This window comes from Heloderma suspectum, chromosome 2, assembly GCF_057233095.1.
Source record: "Heloderma suspectum isolate Gila_16-S chromosome 2, 16-S_ref, whole genome shotgun sequence".
Lineage (NCBI taxonomy): Eukaryota > Metazoa > Chordata > Lepidosauria > Squamata > Helodermatidae > Heloderma > Heloderma suspectum.
Window position 1 is genome coordinate 226,598,794 of NC_139459.1, and position 23,981 is coordinate 226,622,774.

The 23,981-nt window shown below is 42.7% G+C and overlaps 1 protein-coding gene across 5 annotated transcripts in view; it reads right to left on the minus strand.

The window, feature by feature from the left end:
• Positions 1-23,981, minus strand: part of QTGAL (queuosine-tRNA galactosyltransferase) — a 288,495-nt gene that overhangs the window by 49,446 nt on the left and 215,068 nt on the right. The window lies entirely within an intron of this gene.

Consider the following 23,981-nt stretch of genomic DNA (forward strand, 5'->3'; position numbering starts at 1 on the left):
CCTTTGACATTGCTGGTCCGGACTTTGACTGGGCCATTCTAAAATACAGAATTTCTTCTTCCGTGGCCATTCTTTTGTAGATCTGCTTTTATGTTTAGGATTACATAATCCTTGTTCCATGACCCACTTTCAGTTCAGCTTCAGCTCATGGATAGATGGCCTGACATTCTCTTCTAGAGACTTCTGATACATTGCAGAATTCATTGTTGTGTCAATGATGGCAAGCCATCCAGGTCCTGAGGCAATAAAGCAGACCCAAACCATCACATTCACACCACTATGCTTGACGGTTGGGATTAAGTTCTTCTGTTCGAACTCAGTGTTTGTTTTTTTTGCCAAACATAACGTTTCTCAATGAGGCCAAAAACTTCTACCCTTGACTCGTCTGTCCAGAGAACATTGTTCCAGAAGTCTAGCATTAGGGTTCACAAACCTTTTCTCCCCACTGTAAGTCCCTCAGAAGAATATTGGTTTATTTAGAATGAATATAAAAACTTACTTTCTTTCTTATCCGAGGGTAGGGCATGCTGGGAGTTGTAGGACCTTTTCTCTCTCTAAATATGCATAATATTGAGCCCCTAAAGGCCTTCTTTCCTTCCTTCCCTCCCTCGGCCAACATCTCTCTTCCGTTCTCAACTGTTCTCCTTAGAAAGTATATCATCAAATGGAAGTCCCAGTTATTAAACTATAGTGGGGCGGGCAACTTCAGGCAGTCTGGAGATCAGATGCTGTCGGTTCCAGCTTTTACTAGATAAAGAGGTGGCTGTCACTGCCAGGAGCCCCTTCTGTCACTTACTGGTGACACATTATCAGCAAAAGTTTCCTAAACAGGAAAGATCCACCCATGATAATCCATACTTTGCCAACTTCTTATAAAATGCTGTTCTTTAAGATACTTCAGAACTGCAGCTGGTGCAGAAGGTCACAGCACGCCTTTCAACTGCTATGGGGAGGCTGGAACATATTACACCACTGTCACAGTGACTGCACTGGCAAAGTGTCCATGCCCAATTGAAAGTGCTTTTAAAGCCCCTCAGAGATTAGAATCTGCATACCTGTCTCCATATGACCATTCCCCTGAGAATCTTTACATGGGAGGGAAGAACAGTTGTGGGCAGAAGCAGGACCTTATGATAGTTACCCCAAGACTGTCAAACACTCTACTGGAAGAAGTCTGGGTATTCTTGGCGTTGGAAGTGATTATTGTCTTATTTGTTTGATTTTTAGTTGCGAGTTCTTTATCTGCTTGTTTTAAGCTGCCTTGAGCATCTGGAGAAACAACTTGCATATTGTAAAAATAAAATAATTTGATAACAGTACAAGCTGTTGGAATCTGTGTTTATGTGAAGGATTCTGAATTAATATATGTATGATATGGTAATGTGCATGAGAGAGAGAGAGAGAGAGAGAGAATGAATGAATGAATACTTATGTGTATATTCGTGTATGCATATTGCTCAAATGGCATATTTTGGACCTTTAAAGAAGACTGAAATTAAGTACTCTCTCTCTCACTCCCTCTCATACAGACGCATGCAGACGTACACAGTCCATGAATAAAACACTGACAATATAAATATAGAAGCCAAAGAAGAAGTCACAGTGGAAAGTTAACCAACAAAGTTGTAAACTTGACAGCGTTGCTAAAATGTGAGTTTTATAGTAAATGCAGCAAGCTGGCAGATGTCTTTTTGCTCAAGTGCATTTTTATGTCTGCACTTACAAAATAAAATTCCTGTATGTCACATATAAACATCATATAACATAAGCAAATACTAGACCTATCTGAAATGTTGAATCCACATGGCTTTGTAACCTTAACAAGGAAACATCTGCAAATGCAGAGAATAGGTTAGGATTATCAATTTCAAACACATTCAACAAATCCAGGGCAGGCACTCCTCCCTGCCACTCCATTCAGTCCCTTTCCTCTAATTTGGTAAAATGAGTTCTGTTTGGCTTGCAACAATTTATGCTCATTTTGTTTAGACTCATTTCTCACTGTCTTCAATCATGCTTTGTGTGTTTTCTTAAGTAATCATTCCCACCATAAAAGTAATATTTCAAAATGTTATTGCCTGGTATGACATGAAGAAAAATGATCATAGCAGAGAACACTAGTTTACATTGAGGATTCTTTGACTATATTCCAACTAAGATTCCAAATCGTGTTTAAAAATAACTTGTCACTGTTAAGTAGAATAAACAGATTTCCAGTTAATTTAATGCTTGGGTTCTAAAAGGCAAGTTTGACACTAGGTCTGTGTGCATATAAGTTACACAAACTTGTTTAATAGTCTTGAACTCTTTCTTAATGAAGAATGAGGTGCAAAATGGATTGCAATTAAAGGAAACCTTACTGTTCAGTAAGACTTAGTCCCTGGAACATCATAAGCTAAGGGTGCTTCCAGACAGACAGCTTTGAGAGCTACTAAGCGGAAGGTACTGTGCAGCTATTCCATCTTTTTCTCCTTAATGGATTTTCTGAGGTAAAAGAAAAGACGGAAACAGCGATGGGAAAACACAGGAGAGTTACAACTGGAAGACGACGATGTCTGGACCCCCGGGTGTAAAATTCTGTGAGCGAGGCAGGGCAACGGCGTGATAAAAGCCTTGTCTGGAATCATCCTCCATGGTTTTGTGTTTAAGAATATTTATATCAAGAAGATTATCAAATTTAGCTGGGCCAAATAAGCTCCAGATAAACATTTTACTGGAAGGTTCCTTCCATGTAATTCAGTATCTCTTTGAGCCACATTTATTAAGCCTATTTATTGACATGGGGAAAAGAAGCGTTACCAATGCCACAGTCTTTTAGGCTGCAATCCCTTGCACATTTGTCCAGAAGTAAGTCCCACTGCACTAAGAAAGCTGCGCCAAAAATGCCCCTCCTGTTTTATTTAAAATGGCAGTTTTGAAGACTTTCAGGGCGTTTGGAAGAGAGTTGCAGTCAGTCTTTCTTTAACTGTTAAGAAAATGCTGCAATAAGCAGCAGTAGAAGGGTGCTAGCAGGTCCTCACTGAGAATGGCCTAATGGGAATGATACTACAGTGTCGTTGCTCAGTGAGGAATGCCAGTGGGCTGGCTGCTTATTGCAGGTCCACCAATTCTTGAAATAGCAGCAAAGGTTTGTTTTGTTTTGTTTTTTACAGTTAAAGAAAAATTGGCTACAACCCTCTGCTGCAGAGGCTTCTACATAGTAAGGCTCCCTAAAAAATTAAGATATTTCTTCCAGTCTCTGAAGACCAAACATCTTTGAGGAGCATTTTCTCTCACATACACACCCCAATGCCAAAAAAATTCTGGGCCAAATACTTCTGCCCAGCAATACACCGAACGTCATGGACGTTACCTCTGAGTAAACATAGACAGGATTGCACAACACATCTGTTTAGTTAAGCGAGAGCAAACTACAACAACAACAAACAACATTCTGGAGTCTCTTCTCACAATTATTAACCAGTATGTTAGGCTGTGTTTACAAAATCATATAAATACATGGATTATTTATTGCAACAAAATTTAAGTATCCTTTAGACTGTGAGCCTTCTTTGCAATTTGAGGAATTGAAGGCTGGGTAGATTTTTAATAATAAACACCACAGAGAAAAGACCTTCCCTACAAGGAAAGGCAAAAGCAGGTTAGATGTGTGGAACCTCCATGTCCAGAGGCAGTTTACCCATGAATGCCAGAAACCGAGGACAAACGACGTGTGTGTGTGTGTGTGTGTGTGTAAGCTTCCCAGAGATGTCTGGCTAGCCCCTGTTGGAAACCAAATGCTGGCCCCTGTTGGAGACCAAGATGACTTGGTCTCATCTAAAGGGCTCTTATGTTCCTGTATCCTAAAGATGAAGCCTGGCTGGAATAAAAAATGTTGCTCTACTGGAAGCATTTGTACAGTCTGGAGAGGACTATATTTCTGTCACTACAAGATCAACAGAGCTAGCAAGTTACAGGAATGACATGTCTAAGCTAGCACACTTACTGCTGTCAAGATACTTTGATTGTGAACAGAAATTTCCCCACCGTTTCAAATTTGGGCCTCCTGTAACAAAAGACTGTGACTTGTGCCAAACTGTTCAATGTGGGAAAATGGGAACTAGGATGAGACCAAACTAATCAAATCCTTCAACTTTTCACCTAAAGTAAGATTTGTATCAGCCTGGTCCCCAGAGACGGAAGATTGATTATTGCACTGTTGGCTAGCCAAGCCCAAGTTTAAAATGACTTTGCTAGAGCTGAAATCACATGTGGTTTACTAAAACAGGGTTCCTACTTTCACGTTTGACAGTTAAGGCCTCCTCTCCTTTGGATCTTAACTTGGCAGGATAGAATGTTCAAATTAATCATTGCTGAACCTTTACTAAAACTACAAAAGACCCCTGTAAAATAGCATAACACTTTATTTTATTTATTTTATTTATTTCATTTCTATACCGCCCAATAGCCGAAGTTCTCTGGGCGGTTCACAAAAATTAAAACCAAACAACACACAATAAAACAATTTAAAACATATAGAACATTAAAACCACAATATAACAATACAACCACAATAAAACCTAGCAGGAGTGCAGGAGTGTAAAATACAGATTTAAAAAAGCAAAGATAAAAATTTAGAAAGCTAAAAAGCCTGGGAAAATAAAAAGGTCTTCACCTGGCGCTGAAAGGAGTACAATGTAGGCGCCAGGCGAACCTCACTAGGGAGCTTATTCCAGAGCCGGGGTGCCACAGCAGAAAAAGCTCTCCTCCTAGTAGCCACCCGCCTCACTTCCTTTGGCAGGGGCTCATGGAGAAGGGCCGCTGATGATGATCTTAAGGTCTGGGCAGGCACATATGGGAGGAGGCAATCCTTCAGGTAACCTGGCCCCAAGCCGTTAGAAATGGCTTTGAATGTTAACACCAGCACTTTGAATCGGGCCCAGAAATGGACTGGCAGCCAGTGCAGCTGGAAAAGTACTGGCGTAATATGAGCTCGCAGGCCAGTCCCTGTTAACAATCTTGCTGCCCTATTTTGGACCAGCTGAAGTTTCCGGACCGTTTTCAAAGGCAGCCCCACGTATAACGCATTGCAGTAATCCAGACGAGAAGTTATCAGAGCATGGATAACTGTAGCTAGGCTATCTCTGTCCAGATAAGGGCGTAGTTGGTATACCAGCCTAAGCTGATAAAAAGTGCTCCATGCCACTGAGTTCACCTGTGCCTCAAGTGACAGTTCTGGATCCAAAAGCACCCCCAAACTACGAACCTGATCCTTTAGGGGGAGTGCAACCCCCTCCAGAACAGGTTGAATATCACCTAGCCGGGCAGACGAACCACCCACTAACAGTACCTCCGTCTTGTCTGGATTGAGTTTCACTTTATTAGCCCTCATCCAGTCCATTACCATGCCCAGGCACTGGTTCAGAACAGCCACTGCCTCACCTGGGTTTGATGAAAAAGAGAGGTAGAGCTGGGTGTCATCAGCATATTGATGGCACCTCAGCCCACACCTCCGGATAACCTCCCCCAGCGGTTTCATGTAGATGTTAAACAGCATGGGGGATAAAATAGAGCCCTGTGGAACCCCATGGCACAATTGCCATGGCACAGAGCAATAATCCCCCAGCACCACCTTCTGGAATCGGCCATCCAAGTAGGAGCGGAACCACTGTAGTGCAGTGCCTCCAACTCCCAACCCAGACAACCTATCCAGAAGGATACCATGGTCGATGGTATCGAAAGCCGCTGAGAGGTCCAGGAGAATCAACAGGGTCGCACTCCCCCTGTCCCTCTCCCGGCAGAGGTCATCCCACAGGGTGACCAAGGCAGTTTCCGTTCCAAAACCAGGCCTGAAGCCCGATTGGAATGGATCTAAATAATCCGTTTCATTCAAGAGTGCCTGGAGCTGTCCTACAACCACCTGCTCAAGCACCTTGCCCAGGAAGGGGATGTGGGCCACTGGCCTATAATTGTTAACATCCTCTGGGTCCAGGTTAGGCTTTTTCAGGAATGGTCTAATTACTGCCTCTTTTAAAGCAGCAGGCACCACTCCCTCTCTCAAGGAGGAATTTACAACCTCCTGGACCCAGCTGGACAACCCCTCCTTGTTTGATTTAATAAGCCATGAAGGGCAAGGGTCAAGCACACAAGTGGCTGATCGGACTTGGCCAAGCACCTTGTCCACATCCTCAGGCCTCAGTAACTGAAACTCATCCAATAAAACTGGACCAGACGGTGCTCTGAACGCCTCTACCAATGGAACTGCATTAATGGTGGTGTCCAATTCATGACGAATCTGAGCGACTTTATCCTCAAAGTGCCGCGCAAACATGTCACAGCGTGCTACCGAGGGTTCCACCGTCTCTCTCCCTGGCCCAGAATGTAACAGGCTGCGAACCACTCAGAAAAGCTCCGCTGGACGACACTGAGAAGATGCAATGCTGGTGGAAAAGAACTGCCTCTTTGCCACCCTCACTGCCACAGAGTAGGCTCGATAGTGGGCTCTTACCTGTGTTCGGTCAGACTCAGCACAAGTTTTCCTCCACCTGCGTTCTAGCCGTCTCCCCTCTTGCTTCATTGCCCTCAGCTCAGGTGTATACCAAGGAGCTGGCCGGGCTCTGCTCAGAGGGAGAGGGCGCTTGGGCGCGATCGTGTCAACCGCCCAAGTCATCTCTGCATTCCACAGAGCGACCTGGGCTTGGCTATGAATTTATGTGAGTTTATTAATTATTTGATAACTATCAATATTATTAATATGCAATCCACTGAAATATGATTCCAAGTGAAGTGAACTTATGCAAAGCAATTTGATCAATTGCAGAGGATGGCTGTGCATAATATTTGAGGGCTGATCTCCCATAATCAATGAATACAATACACATTCATGTCTTGTGTTCAGTCAAATACATGCCTGAGTGAATAAAAAGCATTCACAAAGAAGTAATGGATTGTACATAAAGTATGTTTTTACAAGTCTCCAAGTTACGGGTCTGCCTTAGCCAAAAATCGACTTATAGCCTGCCTCATTCACTCTACTACAGCTTCTGTCAGCAAGTCAGCCACTGAATGAGGATGGCCACTGAATGAGGGTGGATGAACACAATTTCTCTTCTCCTACCAGCTTTAAAAAATCATCATTCAGTGTTAAGATATATAGGAATGTGGGTTGAATAAAACTGTTTCAGCCTTATCCTTAGGAAGATGCCTTCGATAGCATTTTGTAGGGGTACAGGTGAAGGGGACATTTTTCCTTTCTAAATAATACCTGGAGGCATTTGCTTTTTGCTACTAGGAGTGTAAAGGTACAAGAGGTGTTTCCTTCTATACCCACTGCATATCCAACACACTTCAAAAATCAGGAGTGAATTCACTCACAGAAGCAATTGGTAGTGGGTTGGAGAAGAAATAGGAAGGACATTAAAAATTGAACATTTAAAAAAATTTAAAATACAATGTGCCAAATTATTCCTTATTACTACCTGGCCTGTAATCCTGTGCCTGGTTGTAAATCCGTTTGATTTTAATTTTAGTTAAGCACATACAACAAGACACAGGAATACAGCCACAACGTGAGATACCATGATGCAAAGCAACATTATTTGGTACAAATCATGCTGAAAGTACCCAGTGCTATTAAGTCATTTAAGAAATACTTCCTTTCATGTGAACCAGAGCCCAGGTGTTGATTCTTTATTGTCCATAGATAGCACCTTCCATATGATGCCTCTGAAACGTTTTGAAACGCTTTAATGGAAATAAGTTCGATTTAAGCAAAATGATCTCCTAAAACCAAACACTAAAGGCACCTGTGATTTTTTATGAGTCATGATTTCACATCCTCTCTAATTATGACAGGAGAATCATAAAGGCAGGAATAATAAGTGGAGCATGAAGGTGTGATGATTTCTGGCGGGAATAATTAATTGGATCTCAGGAGTTGAGTGAACATTCGTTTCTTCGTGTCTGCAAATGCAGCCAGTCCCTTTTATGGCAGTTTAGCACTTCATCACCATGGCAAGTGTCACAACTTGGAATTTCTTCATAAATAAATGCCGCCAATTGGAACAGCCAGTCCACATGAAATTTCAGCAGTGTCTGGAGACCAACAGCTATAATGTTTACTGCCCCTCCAGTTAACAATGGAATTTTGGATTTGATGCAAAAAAATCTTTAAATATAACCACAAACTGACAAGATATTCAGATTTGGAGCTTAGCTGTTGCTGGCATCTTTTGACGTATGTCTGTTAATCAGTCTTTATAGGACACAGTACTCCCAGAAGGAAAAGTTAATGTAGAAGGTTACAAATGTTGCACAACGTTCCAAGACTATCCAGTAGTGGAAACTCTAGCACCTTCGTCTAGGCCCGTAAAAGGAGCCAGATCTGTCCCTTTACACACACACACACACACACACCTGGGCTACCTCCCCGCCTCCCCAAGATCAAAGGGCTCATTAAAAAAATGTTCTACACTGAAACAAAATGTGTTTGTTATGAACATAAGAATGTAAAGCCTGTTTACATTTTGAGAAGCAAACATATTTACTTTTGCAAAAAATGTAACAAACCAACATTGAGGACTACAGAGATCAGCTGTTCTTGTGACAGCCAAGAGTAAGAAGTGCTAGTTGTTCTCCTTGTGACCAGAGGTAATTGAAGGTATGTCTATGTTTAGAATTGCCACCATTTAATCTAGCAAATTATGGACAGCCAAACAATAAATCAGCTCAATGGGACAAAAAGAGTAAGGGAACAAGGGGCGTATTGTGACCACAATATTATCATTTATAGAGTCGCCCATAAATACCAAATATGAAGTTGGAAAACAGACCACAAATGCCTAATGGTCATTATAGCCCCTTATTGTCCCACATAGCATTTTCAGATTGCAGAATGGGTATATAGCAAACAAAATCTCTCTCTCTCTCTCTCTCTCTCTCTCACACACACACACACACACACACACACACATTTACAAAAGAGCTTTCCCGGTGCCGCCGGAAGTCCTTACTCGTATCCTTCTTGAAACTGATAGCAAAACACATTCATATTTATCCGGACACAAAATTCTGCCTTCACAGAATACTTGTTATACTTACTACAGACAGAGTTCCCAAAACATGAACAGTCTATAGAAACTATGAAGAAGTGGAAAACCTATATATACACCACATACACCAGTTCCAAACCTGACTTGCTGTCTTAGCTCCCAACCAAGGAACTCTGAGGGCCAAAACAGAGGGTTTTTTTTTCATTTTTATTCTAGAGTAGGCACAGGGCCCCAATCCAAATTGGGACCTGAGCATGGAGGGTAAGGAGGCTTTAAGTTCTGGATCGGGGACCCTGCACCTACTCTAGAGTAAAAATGAAGGGGAAAAGACGTAGGTGCAAGGTACGTGATATCTGTTTTGGCCCAAATTCCCTTATTCTGTGAAGGTTTCTATGAAATGTTCAAATTCTTCACAAAAGACGTTTCAGCATATTCCCAAATCTGCAGCTCCTACTATTCTTTGGGAAAAATTATCACACATGAACCAGTTTCAGACTGGTTCAGATTTGTAGTACAAATGTGTCCTAAGAGAACAGCTACAAGTCATGCAGCACTGGCATATATATTTGTTTGGTTTTTAACTGTGCAGTACTGGTCAGAGTTGTGTATATGAATTCTATGCACAATGCTCTCATGGCTCTGCAGTTGCAGCTTCACACAATGGCTACGATCACATCATTTGGTTTTTGGTGATTATTATAAAGATATAATTATTTCAATGGCCATATGAAATATTGTTTTAATTGACCTAACCAAAGGGTACATCCTCTGACGCATCTCCGAAAGAGGTTGTTGGTTCACACCTAGCTCAGACACAAGGGCCTTTAACTCAGTGGACAGAGCACACATTTTGCATGTAACAGATCACAGATTCAGCCCATGGAATCTCCAGGAAGAAGTATCTCAGGCTGCAAAGCGTGGATAGATCTGTGCCTGACACCTCGAATCACACAGTAGCCACTGCCAGTAGACAGCAATGGACTACAGCTTCGTATGTTCACAGGAACACATCAAAATGGGCACCTGATGAATACTGCAGGAGAGCACAGCTACCTTTGCACAGAGATGCCATTGTGCCACTGCACCTGTTATGGAGGCCTTATAAAGGGTGCACAACCTTTTAGGTCCCAAGACCTGCATCGGGTGTCTGCTGGGGTGCCGGGGGCTGCACATGTGCATCCATGCACATTCATGCACATTCACATACAACTCACTTGCAAACACACATAAGCCCACTCACTCACACTGTGCTTGTCTTGTATACATTATATTTTAAAACCTTCAGTTGAAGACAGGAGTGGGCAATGTGCTGCATCTGTCAAGGGCTGGGGTTCTCCTTTGAACCCCCACCATTACTTCGCATACATTAAATAATCTCACTGACATACTCATACACTCACTTCTCCCCCCGACTCACTCACACACCTACTCTGTCACAGCTTTAACTCTTCCCTTTGCCAATGAAAAAACACACTCAAGAAAAACAACAAGAAAACAAGCTCTATAAATGGGCTCTACGATTCCTGCCATAGGCCTCATTCCTAGAGTGTCCCAGAAGTATCCTAGGAAGCACCCAGGACCCTTCAAGCACTGCATCATAGAATGCTCTAGGAATGAGGCTCCTATGGCAGGAACCATATAGTCCATATTTTGAATATTTTTTCCTCTTTTTTCAGTGGTACTAGATGCTGGGAGTCTTGTGAGCTGCCAGAAAGGGCCTGGGGAAACCACCTGCAGCCCACAGACCATACGTTTTGCATCTCTACCTTAAAACAAGGCAATGTTTCTAATTCTCACAACTGAAAACAAAAGCAACACAAAATACGAGTATTTCTGACGTAAATGCTTACAAGTCAGTTTGCAAGTAAAATGATCTCCAGATTTGTTTTGGGCAATTATTTTATAGCCATATAACAGTACCTTTGCTGTCAACTATGGGCATCTTTGCTGCCAGATATGCAGTCATGTGCCTTCATATGAATAAAAGCTGGCTGATTATATCCTTGCAGCTGAGGAGTGGTGATTTGTTGGGGATGGGGGAAGGGTCAAGACCTTCACTAAGTTTCAGTGTCCCTTCCTCTTCCTGTACAGGATGTGTTTTCCTTGCTACATTTCCCTACCGCTATACAGGAATCTTGTCTGTACCTTCTTTTTTCTGTACTGCAGAAAATAAACTTGGTATAGCAAAATGGCTAAGAGACTGAGCTTCAAATCAGGAAGTCCCCAGTTCATGTCAAAACTCTGCCGTGAACTCACTCGGTAGCTCATGGGAAAGCCACTCTCTCTCTGCTTAGGACTCCATTTGCAATAAGGGGATAATTATACTGACCAACCTTTCAAGACTGTTGTAAGGATTGCAAAAAAGAATGTATGAGAGGTGCATTTAACATTTGAAATATTATTTATAACAACAACAACAACAAAGATCACAGACCTAGGTGTTCTTAAGCCCACTGAGTTCAATGGATGTAATTATCTGTGATGGATTGGGGCCAAAATGGGTAAGCTCTAGTGAGGAACAAAACCAGCTATCATCTGTAAGTGAGGAGAAGGAGACTATTTTCTGATCAGTGCTCCTGGACCAGAATATGAAGCATAAAAGGCATTTCCCCAAATTCTGATAACAGAGGCAAAAGATAATGTTGACCAAATCTCTAAAACGTGAAAACTGGGCAGTAATTCAAAAACATTTGATCTAGTTTCTGTTAAAGATCTTTCTGGATTTTACCTTCAGATAAAGATCTTCCTGATTTTTTACTCCTTGTGCTATAACAATATCAGTCAGCAACCAAATCCAGACCCATATTGAGGCATGTTTCTACAGCAGCTAAGCGAGCCAAGGGCTAGGCTGATGGGCTCGTTCATGATCTAAAAAAGGTAGAATGGTTTGATAGGTAAGAAATGGGCTGATACAGTGCCAATTATGTTTTCATAAAAGTTATAAACTCCAATACTCTATACCTCACAACTAGGGATGTCAGAGAATTCCGCCACGGATCTCGGGTGAGGCCGAATGCCAGTGCATTCAGCCCCCCAAAATCTGTGGCGGAACGGCCTGCCACCCCCCCGCCACCCCGCAGATCCCCCCCGGGACGAGACTTACCTGGGGCGGATGTTCCGGGCGGCAGCGGCTCCGGCTGGTCTTTCGACCAGCTGCCGCCGCCGCCATTTGCAGTCTGGAGGTGGGTTTTTTTTTTTTACAGGGACGTGATAGGCTATGTAAAGATTTACGTAGCCTATCATGGCTGGGTTAAAAAAAAAATGTGTAAGCAAATGGCAGCAGCTATGGCCGCCGCCATTTGCGTTCCTTATTTTTTGCTGCCTTAGTCTACGTAAATATTTACGTAGACTATTACGGCGAAAACAAAGGGGAATGCAAATAGCGTAGTGGGCGCTATTTGCGTTCCTTTTTGATTCGCCGTTTTAGCCTACGTAAATATTTACGTAGACTAAGATGGCGAAAAATAAGGAACTCAAATGGCTGCAGCCGTAGCCACCGCCATTTGCGTATGCGGTTTTTGTTTTTGTTTTTTTTACCCAGAACCCTCCGCGGCCGGAAATCCAGCTGCAGACGGCTTTGGCCTGGGCCTGGCCGGCTGCTCCGCAGAGCCGCCACGGAGCACAGCCAGCCGTCGAGGATTCCGGGGGGAGGGACGGAACGCCTCCCCCCACACCATAATGTAACTTTCGTACATCCCTACTCACAACCAGCATATTCTTTGCACAGATGTCCACCACATTTTCCAGTCCAACTGAATAAAAATAGATCCAATGACTCTGATTCAACAAGACTTGGTGAAACTATTTAATATACTAGCCTAGCACAAAAACAGACCCCATATTAAATCTTGCAAACCAAAGCAGAACAACTAAAAGTTACTGCTAAATTCTGGGCAAGTAAACACAATTACACCCTTTATTGAAATGGGGAAAAAAAAACCAACCAGACATAATATAGTAGCAACCTCTAAGGCCAGAGGAGTGGACATTTTCCATCATTGTGCCCCCAGAGTGTTTACTATCCTCATCCTCACCACCAGGAAGAGCCAAGATTTGCAGAGTGCCCAGCTGCCTGGGTGATGAGATGCCTTGCCCTCCAGGGCCCAAAACATCTGGTGCTGCCTGGCCCTGGTTGCTAGGTAGCACACATTGTGGAGGGAGCACTATTTTCCTCTAGGGCAGGGGGTAGGCAATCTTTTTGGGCCATGGGCACGTTTGGCAATTTGAGAAACTGTCCTGTGCAACACCACAAAATGGTTGCCATTGGAGAAATGGCAAAGGACAAGTAACCTGCCCAAAAGAATGAGTCCAAGGCAGAGGTGGGGGCTGAGCCCCAACACACTAAACTCCTCCTTGGCACCCATAGTTTTCAGCACCAAATGAAATCCATTTCATAGCAATCCGAGCTGCTGGTAGGAATGTGTATTTTTTTAAGGGAGGTGTAGGGTGGAGGATCCCAAGAAAGCTGTCCATGAGCACATTAGTGGGTCATCATAGAACCTTTGAAGAGCAACAGCAACTGAAACAACCTCAGCAGCAGAAGCATCCTCTTAAGGACTGGGGAGTGAATATTTTCCATCATTACCTTCACCCCGGGGTCTTTCTAAGTCACCACTGCCTTAAAAAAAAGAGCAGTTTTATCAAGTACTAGCAAATGGACATGGCTTCGCATGGGTGGGAATAGCCCTTACTTTGATACAGCAAAGGCCGCAAGTAAATTTATGTAGTTGTCAGAGTTGGACATTTGGAGCTGTTTGCATGACATGGCAGCCCACCATGGGTTATTTAACCCACGGCTAAATAACCCACAGTGAGGCTGCAGCGCATGTGGTGGCCATTTTGCAACCCCCACTCAGGGGTTGTCATGTCATGTGAACCAGGTGAGCACAGGTTGTGTAAGAGTTAAACAACTCTTGCATAATCCATGGTCTGCTTAAAGGTTATACAAGGGTTGCTCAACCCTCACATAACCCACACTCGCCAGGTTTGCATGACATGACAATCCTGAGCAGGGATTGCATATTCAACCTGGTACCCACGGGTGCCACAGCCCACAATGAGCCACAGCATTTCGTCCAAATCTGGTATTACGCCCACCCTGTATGAGTGAAGTCATACCTGTTGGCACCCCCAGACATGGCCCTGCCATGGTGCACCCCCATAACTCCCTGAGGGAGAGGTCTTCCCACTCCATTGCCTTGAGGGGGGCGGGCTGCCCTACAGCAGGAGAGAGGCAGCAGGTCTATAACTCTGTCCCTTGGCCTGCTAAATAGCTGTTAGTTTAATAGTTTAATAGTCAGTCTTCAAACAAATCTATGCCATTGTCAGAGAGCTGGACACACTGTGCCTGCCCCATCTGAGTAAAGCCACGCCTACTGTCACCCTTAGGCACAGTCCCTGCAAGGTGCACCCCTGTAGCCCCTTAAGGGAAGGATCTGTCCACTCCCTCGCTGCTCCACAGTAGGAGGTAGGAAGCAGACATATAACTCTGCCCCTCGCGGCCATCTAATCTCTCCTGACTTCAAACTGCATTGACTACTAACTCTGCACTGGTTAGGGAGGTCTGCCTCTAGTGGTTGAAGATATACTACAGACTTCAGGCACACTGACATATTTAAATTAACTACAATTCATTAATGCATGTTAAAATCAAAATAACCCTGAAGTACACACTGCTAGGGGCCCCTTACTAACTACGCCAAGTTTTAGGAGTCTAGGTTTCATGGTCTTGGAGTTACGGTGGTGACAGATAGACCAATGGACGGACACACATCTTTTATTATTCTAGATTAATTTTCACTGATTATCAGCTGCCTTGGAGGCATGTCGTCAGACAGAAAGGATCTTTAAATTTATTTATTACATTTTTACACCACCCAATAGCCGAAGCTATACTATTATACAGTATAATATAATAAAAAAGGAATTTAAAGGTGAACCTAAATGGAAAAAGAAATACACTAAACAAATTTACCTATGCACATAGACATATGTTAAAATTGGCACACACATACACTTTTTATTCACACACACACACACACACACACACACAGCAACTCCCAGTTATCCTCAAAGCTCTGATTTTCCATAAATCCTAGTTAACCAAAAGACTTTGCATATTTCTCAGGTTATTCAGAGATGACATTAAACTGTACCATATACCTTTTATGGATATTACTAATCACAAAGACTTGAGAAAGCAAAGTAATTAATATATTGCTAACATAATTATAAATTGAGGCTATGAGGAACACTGGAGGTACAGACAGAAAGACACACACCTTTTAACTATTAATGCTTAAAATGAAAGGACTGAGAGTTGTATTAAAGAAAGAAAATCTGGTACTACCTTGTTCAGAACAGGTCTCTTATAAATGGGAAGAGAACATTTCTCTCAAAACCCCATGTAGTATTTCCTTGGAAAAAAACTGTTTACAAAGTCATTAGCCTATTCTGGCTACATTTTCATTTGCCTTAACAGCTAAGGATAAAAAGTGTATAAGTGGCAAGGGTGTCCATAAAAGCCCCACCCACAACAACCCACATAGCTCCTTTTCAGACCTTCACATCTTGAACACACTCTGAAACTTCCCCACAACTGGGAACAGTGATAAGGCAGGATTCCTGATCATAGGGAGGCTTATAAACCTATTCAATTTAATGCCCCTTACTCACTTTGGACTCTGGTTGACTTTTATCACCCAGCCATGTTTGTTTGCTCTATTGGGTTGAAGAACTTGGGCAAGACTGGATGTGGCACAGGCTAGGGATGAAAAGAGATCTGACCAACTGCTCTACTCTCAGGCACTTGTGAACAACCACATGTGCCAAACCTCAGGCCGAGCTTATATAAGAACAGACAAGGTGGTAAAACAGTTCCTGGACTATACCAGTTTAGACTGCAGATGGGGGAACTGTATAGCTGAATACAGTTCAAAATGGGGGGGGAGAACCCTCATAGGGAAAATAATAGCCCAGCACATACAAAATTAGCCTTTCAGGTGAATTGCTAGGCTATTAATTTTATTTATTTAAGAAAGTAATACAATAAAGCTTCCAATTAAAACCAAAAACAATTTTAAAATAATCCATAATCTTAGCAGCTAGAAAAAGCAGCATAAAATACATGAAACATCAAAACATCAGCCTAGACATCATTCTGAATTGGTCGCTTTTACCACTATATCTGCTATTCATGTGAAAGTATGCACACGTGTACCCATTAATTTAACCAGCTGAGCCCATGGCAGCTGTGATTTTTAGCTGACTTATCTGTGCTGCCTCAGGCTCTTATGGTCATGTGAAAACTGCCTGCTGTCACCCACCACACACTGAGCTGTGCCTGGTTTAATTTGTAACATGTCAACTTTTTGAGCAGTTACGATAGTATGCAACGAGCTTATCCCAATTATACGGCAAGGGGCAGAAGCAGCTTTCACTTAAGTGGCTCATCCCATGGCAGCACAGGTAAACTTCAGGAGGGTACAAAAGTGTCTACCATAGGCTCCAATAATCATGTGGCATGGTTGCTCTGTAACTGCAGCCCGAAACACTTGAGCCTACAACTCTGCGCTGCCAAACTGCAAGCTGTTGCCTGGGATTTGTGAGGAGGTTGGGCTGCGTCTCTTATAATTTCTGTATTGGCACCTATAATTTCTGACACTGTTTTGAGCTAGATAGTCACATTATTCATACCCAATGCAATTATTAGAAACAATCACTTGGATGGTACCTATTCAGGGCCAAACTGCATGTTACAGTTAAAGTGAACCGCCCAGAGAGCTTAGGCTATTGGGCGGTATAGAAATGAACTGAAATGAAGTAAATTAATAAGTGTATTTTCAACTTTGTGGTTCGAGATATACAGCCAGTGCTTTCTTACAAAAAGCAGCCTTGCTCCAGCCCCATTGGACAAACCAGTTGATACAGAATGGGGGGGGGGAGAGTTTAACTCTGGTTTTTCATGCCTCCCCCACTGCTATTTGCAGCAAACAGCACTGTCAGGGGTAAATGGCACCTAGGAGGATCTTCAGCATAAAAACAGCATAGAGGGAAAGGGTTAACCTTCCTCTCCCGGCGCCACAGTCCTGATCTGGATTGGGGCTTTCCTGGGGTATTTTTGGTTAGTACACTCCAGGCTTCTAAGAATACCACTGTAAACATGCTATTACTGTAAAGCAGATGTGGGCAACTTCTGGGGGATGGAGGGGTATACTGCCCCTCCTAGAACACTGTGGGGATTGCAACTCCCCACCCACTGGAAGCTGCTGCCACCACTGAAATACCAGCAATTCTGCTGGGAAACAAGGCATGCAGGAAGCGTGCACCTTGTTTCCCAGATGAACTGGGCTTCTGCCAGACCACCAAACTGCTGCTTGGCAGGCTGTCAGGAGCCCCATTCTGCAGATAAACAGGCACACAAAGGGAACCATCCCCACGCACCCTGGTTCTCTGCAGAATCAGTGGTTCTGCATGGAAACAAGGCTTGCAGGGAGTCTGTACCCTTCCTGCAGGCTTTCTTTCCCAGCAGAATCACTGGGATTTTAATGGTGGTGGCGGCGGCAGTTGGGACTGGGGGTGCACAGATGGTCACAGCAAACCACATGCAGCCCGTGGGCCACATGATGCCCACCCATGCTGTAAAGTGTAATTTAGCCCTCATGATTGGGGGGGGGGATCAATAAAGACTCAATGTACTGATTTCTACAGACAAGGCAAGGAAGAAGAGTGCATTTAAACTGCTACTCTAGCTCCTACATGCCCCTTTGTGAGAGAGTTCTCAGAAAGTCTGCATTGTGGAGCTTTACCTTGGGAATATTTTCATAGCTTCAGGTTGTGTCATAAGGACAAACAGTGGGTGGATGTTGGGTTCATGCAGAAAAGTGTGTGACTGTGCCTTCAAGCTAATTATATGATAATTACAGGTGTGGGCTTTGTGAAAACTTGTAATGAATACAACTAAACGTTACTAATATAGGTTTTAAAAAATGTAGCTTAAGGAGTGTCAAAAGGGAGATGATTTTTGGTTTTCCCCTTTGAGTTTCCGGTTCACCTAGGCTGCCTTGTACGTTGGGACGTTCCCAGGGCCAATAGCTGGGATTCCTGCCTTGGGGGATAAGGGAATGCCATTTTCCCAGACTTCCAGCGCCAAGGCAGGTGCAAGGAACAGGAACTGTAGCAACTTGCAAATAGCAATTAAAGAAACTGCCTGAAACAAATGAAACTAAAAACAGTTCTTAAAAGTTATATAAACCACCTCCCACAAAAGGTTCTCACTGGTTAATTTCATTCTTCACATTAACTACAAGTTCATAGCCAGAAGCAACATCAATGTATCATAAGGCTCAGGGAGTGCTGATTTGGGGCTCCATATCCACATCCCTGATGAGAAGTAATTTAAATTTTACTAAAAGAACAGGTACTAAATTTCCTCCCCTGAAATAGCATTTTGCCAATTTCACTCCATGATGTTAACGATGGGTCTGGTTCTAGCCATTCAGAATCTAAAATATATGCTCAAAACAAATGCTTCTACTAGGTTTCTTTCTGTTTCACACACTGCCTTCTTTTACAGCAAAACTGTTAACATAATAGCTAAAAACAGCTGACTGTCACCTCCTCCCACTCCCTTTCTCACCCTACTAATGTAGCTGAAAGAAGAGAGACATAATAAACATGCTCCACAGAACCTTCTGACTAAGAATATATTCTCTACCTAAAAGCAATGAGAAGTAGCATGTGGGAAAAGAAGGAATAAAGCTGTCGACAGGGCACAAGATACAGCAATGGCCATGATGGTGTTTTCTTCTAACACTCCCTGAAGAGCATCCACTGTCCTTCAGAGATTATTCATGTTGCCCACTAAACAATATCCATTTTGGGGTGCTTCCATTCACACCGTGATGGGTGAAAGGAAGACTCCTAAGTATAAACTAGTAACGGACACATGCCAGGGAGCCATGGCCAATCATGACTTTCCAGTGAGAGTCCCCCTGGCATTCAAATTCACACAACTTTCCCATACACATTATGATGATCACAGGAAGACACCAGCGTACAAAATTGATCCTCAAGGATACTTGTACTGCAGTCTGAGAACTAATTATGTGGTTGAATACAAGCACGTTTCGATGTACTTATTTCAGAACAGAAGATACAGGATTTAACTATTCTTTTGGTGTAACTTAAACATGACTTCTGGGCCATCTAGGAGAAATTAAGTAAGTTTTACAGATAGGCCCAGTTTGCACACGAAGTCAAGGATTTGTTCAGACCCTCGATTGTCGTGAACATGGTCCGGTCACTCCTGCTGTGGGACACTCTATCCCTAGGTTGTTTTCTGTTGTTTTCAAAATCTGCCCTCTGTCTTGTCACGGGAGAGACACGCCAGGGAAATAACCCATGATTTGTTTTAGGGTTGTTTCTCTCGTTTGTCTCTTCCCCAACGAGGCAGAGGTCCGGCTTTGGACACAATACTAAACAACCCAGGGACAGAGTGTTCCTGGATTGCTTAGCTGCGGTTGGTCAGAGTGGGAATGATTGGACAGCATGCACTAGCATGCTCACTCATTCCCAACAATTCAGGGCTTAAACAAATCTTGGGTTGCTATGACGTGTAAAATGGTCCATTCAAAAACTGCAAATTCTTCCCAAAAATTGATCCCCAAGGAATACCAGCACTGGAAACTGTGTAATACTGGAAACATAGGAACTATACATGCTTTCTATTCATGAGAATGTTTAATACTCAGCACTCCCTGAGCCTTATGATACATGCTTTCTATTCATGAGAATGTTTAATACTGTGTTTCCAGTAATACTGGAAACACAGGAACTATGAATGCTTTCTATTCATGAGAATGTTTAAAGAAGGTTTAATTCCCCCAGGGTCAAGGGGCATCCAGCATTAAAATAACTTCAGGGATAGGCCAGCAAAGTGGGTTTAAGATAGGTCCTAGAACTATGTTACTTTGTAGACTGTAAAGCACAAATTGATGTGCTTCTCTTTTCCTAGCTCTACAGATAACATGGCTCAAAATTAACTTTATGAAGAGAAACTTTTGAGATTTCAACTTAATTTTCATGTAGGGGTTTAGTGCTGTATATAGTTTGACTAATTTTAACTTTTTTTCTATTCTAAATGTTTAAACATATTGTAACTTGCTTATAGTCTCTGTGATTGAGCTGGCTAAACATCTAAATACAGAAATATATTTTTCATATCTTTAGGTGACAACATAAAACATCTGTACACAGGTTGCTGAGCCTATTATCATCAAATTGTTCCTATTAGAGATATGTACACTACATCATCCAGATTCTATCATCACAGAGAACATGCCCTTTAATAACGTATTCCCATGCCTCTAGCATAGGAGACTATGGGAGTGAGGCTGTTTCCTTCTTCACAGATTCTTTTCCTTCCAGTAATCTATTCTGTAGGGTAAATAAATTGTGGGAATGACCCAGGGGGGAAATACAATAATTCCTACATTTAAATGTCACCAAATGTATAGAACTAACTCCCACTAGCCAATCAGACATGTCCCCCCACAACAGGAGTTACAAAACTAGGTGAATACTGCTTAGTTTCTGCCTGCAGGGCATCTAGGCCCTGACAAACTGTGATCGGCTCACTGATGATTTAGAGTGATTGCTACCTTTGGTGAAAAGATTAGATGACACACCTTTCTTCAAACAAACCATATTCTTTAGTTTCATAAACATTTATTTCTTAAGCTGTATTGAGGCGTAACTTTACTTTAACTATGCTTTCACATGAATTATATAACTATATTGATATCTTCCAGTCTTAATATACATATCTATGTGCATCTATATGTAGATATTTGATTTCTTCGAATGTTTTGTCGTTTCCTAATTCAAAATCCAGGTATTCTCCTAATTATCCACAAAGCAGTTTCATTTTGTTTGGAAGACCTGCACAGTAGCCTGTGTTGACCAGTAGGCCCTAAAATTGCTCCATTGTGTTCTAAGTCAGGCATAGCATAATGTGGCTTATTTCCCCCACCGGTCGGGTACAGGGGGATTAGCGTAATAGCCCTCAGCAGCAAGGCTTGTCATGTCGTGTGAACCCAGCCAGGGTGGGTTGTTGCTGTGGGTAACAAGCCACCCAGAACCTGTGGGTTGTTGTAGGCTTCTGGGTGGCTTGTTTCCCAAAGCAACAAGCCACCCTGGCCAGGTTCACATGACACATCAAGCTGTGCTGCCGAGGGTGATTATCCTGATCCCCCTCCCCCCCAGCATGCAGCCAACATGTGCAGGGTGCCACAGTGGCTTATTAACCACCCTGCGATTGTGTGAACTGGGATATACATTAGTCCCAGAGGCCAAGGGCATGCTAAGGCATCTGTGTCTATTGCTAATTGGCAGGGGTGTCTTGACATGAAAACCTTGACCTCCACATTTTCTGTAGTTATTAACAGATCTGCTTCTGAGAGGCCAAAATGTTCTGTTGTCTGCCTGAAGATGTTGTCGACAATCCAAATCCTACATCATCTCCCTGCTTAGCCAATCTGCAGTTGTATACTCTATACTTGCAAGATGGACTGGCCCAATAACAAGCCCAAGACAAAATCTCCATGGCCTCCCTGTTCAGCCTTCCTGACTTTGTGCTTGCCAATTTTTTGATGTATGCTTTCGTAGAAACATTGCCTGTCCTTATGAGGATGTGACAGATCCTTATCTGATTGTAGATGTGCCTGAGAGCCAGCTTTATGACCCTCATCTCTAGCAGGCTGATTCTCACCTGGGCCAACCACAGCCGTTGAATCACAACATCCCCCAAGTCAGCTCCCCACAACCCAGCAGGGAGGAATCTGTCAGTTTTGACATTCTGGCTGGAGCTGCCAAACTGACTCTGCTAGAGAGCCATTGAGCCAGAGACTGCAGGTCTACCCTACTCATACCCGCGAGAGCCTGAATAGCTATCAAGTTCTGTGCTGCCTTTCCTCCATCAAGAACATCCTGAACTGGCGTGTGTCCAGAATCACACCCAGATGCAAAGACAAGCCAAAAATCTCTATGTAGTTCCAGTTGCAAGCCTTTCTTACTCCCTTACACAATGCCCTAACTCCCTCCAGGTTGGGAGAAAAAAAATCCTTTCAGGTTGAATCACAGAATCATAGAATAGTAGGATTGGAAGGGGCCTACAAGGCCATTGAGTCCAACCCCCTGCTCAATACAGGAATAAGCAAAATGGGAGAGAAAAAATAATAATTGGGGGAACCAAAATGAACTAAGGACAAAAGTAGATTTGAAGCCATTCATGCCATTAGCAATTGAGTGGATGACTTTTAAAAAGTAACTGCAGGTAAAGGGGATCTAGTCTGGTTTGGGATACTGATGTGGAGGGTAGGTGCTTTAAAAAAAAAAAAAATTGCCCCCTGCTGCATTCGCAATTGGGCCTGGGGGGGCCCTGCACCTGCTATTTGCCTTAGAAAAAAGCTCTCACTTGCGCCATAGGATCTTTTTCCCCAATGCAATTAGCAGGCATGTGAGCCCTATTCCTGACTGGAACCACAGAAAGGGGCAAAGAATTAAAGGTCCCCTATGCCAGAGTCCTAGTCTGGATCAGAGGCCCTGTACCTGCAATTAGCCATTCACACACAATAGCTAATTCATGAATCGTGCTTCATCTAATTTGACCTTACATATCTCCCTAAAGGAATGTGTGAGGAACTCTTATTGCCTATACAAAATCCAGGATCATCTTGGAAGGACAAGATTCCCTTTCGTCCATTCCCGACTGTAAAATGGAAGTGTGTTTCTTTTTTTCCAACTTTCAAAGTATTCAGCTGACCTCATCTCAGAACTGAGAAATTAATCTGCATTCACACAAACACACACAGATAATGGAAAATCCCTTTTTGTCTATGTACACATCCCATCTGAAATGGCTTTATGGCATTTCCACATTCTCTTAGTATGTTGTAATCCGGGGGGGGGGGGGATTGTGCCACACAACCTTGCAAAATGGAATCAGTAACAGCTTGCTGTTAATTCAGACCAAATTTCCTTCCAAGAATATGTTTTTCCCACAGCAACTAGGAATGCTCTTCCAAAAAGTTTGACATGTCATTATACAGAGTTGGAAAATTCTGAATAAGCTGATCAAACTGTCAAAAATATAATTCCATTTAACTAATAATAAAAGGGAAATACTGTTCTATTTTTCTCTATATTTTATTCATTATTTGCTTCCAGTGGTTTCACATCAACCACTATGAGATCAAACCACTCCCCATAAACCCTTTACTTGCTTTATTTGACAGTCTCATCCCAGCCAACAAATAGTTGTTTCCACATATAAGCATGCACATCTGCAACTGTTCTTATCATCAATGACATGGGGCAACAGCTGTTCTGAGAAAATTCAAATTTCCCCCCCTTTTAAATGTAAAATATTACATATTTGGAATGTTGCTCAGCACTTTTGAGATGAAACAGATTATACACTGAATATAAAGACATTTTATTATGCAGCGAATGTAGTTGAAAAGCATTATACAAACTTCACTTTTCTGGTTGCTGTGTGAATTCCAATCACACTAACGCTAAGCCAAATGTTCATGTGCTTCTATTTTCATAGATCAAAATCTACATGTTTGATAAGAAGAACCTTTTGTCAAACATCTAAGCAAATGGCACAAAAATCTGAAGTGCTCCTCTGCTTTTTGCTCAGATCTGAGATCTAATTGTAGAAGCTCCATAAAGTCCCTAAAGACTGGTTTTAAAGGCTTCAGGGAATATGACACAGCTTGGGAAACTGCAAAGCCTTAGAGCAAGTGAGCTGCACAGTCCCTTGGCTTGTGTGACCAAGCTCAGAGAAGTTCCATAGCTTGTCTGAGCTAAAGCTAAGGTAGAGTCTCTTTATATTCTATGTAGGCCCTCATTTCAGTTCATGCAATTGCAAACATTCCTGCCTAACCC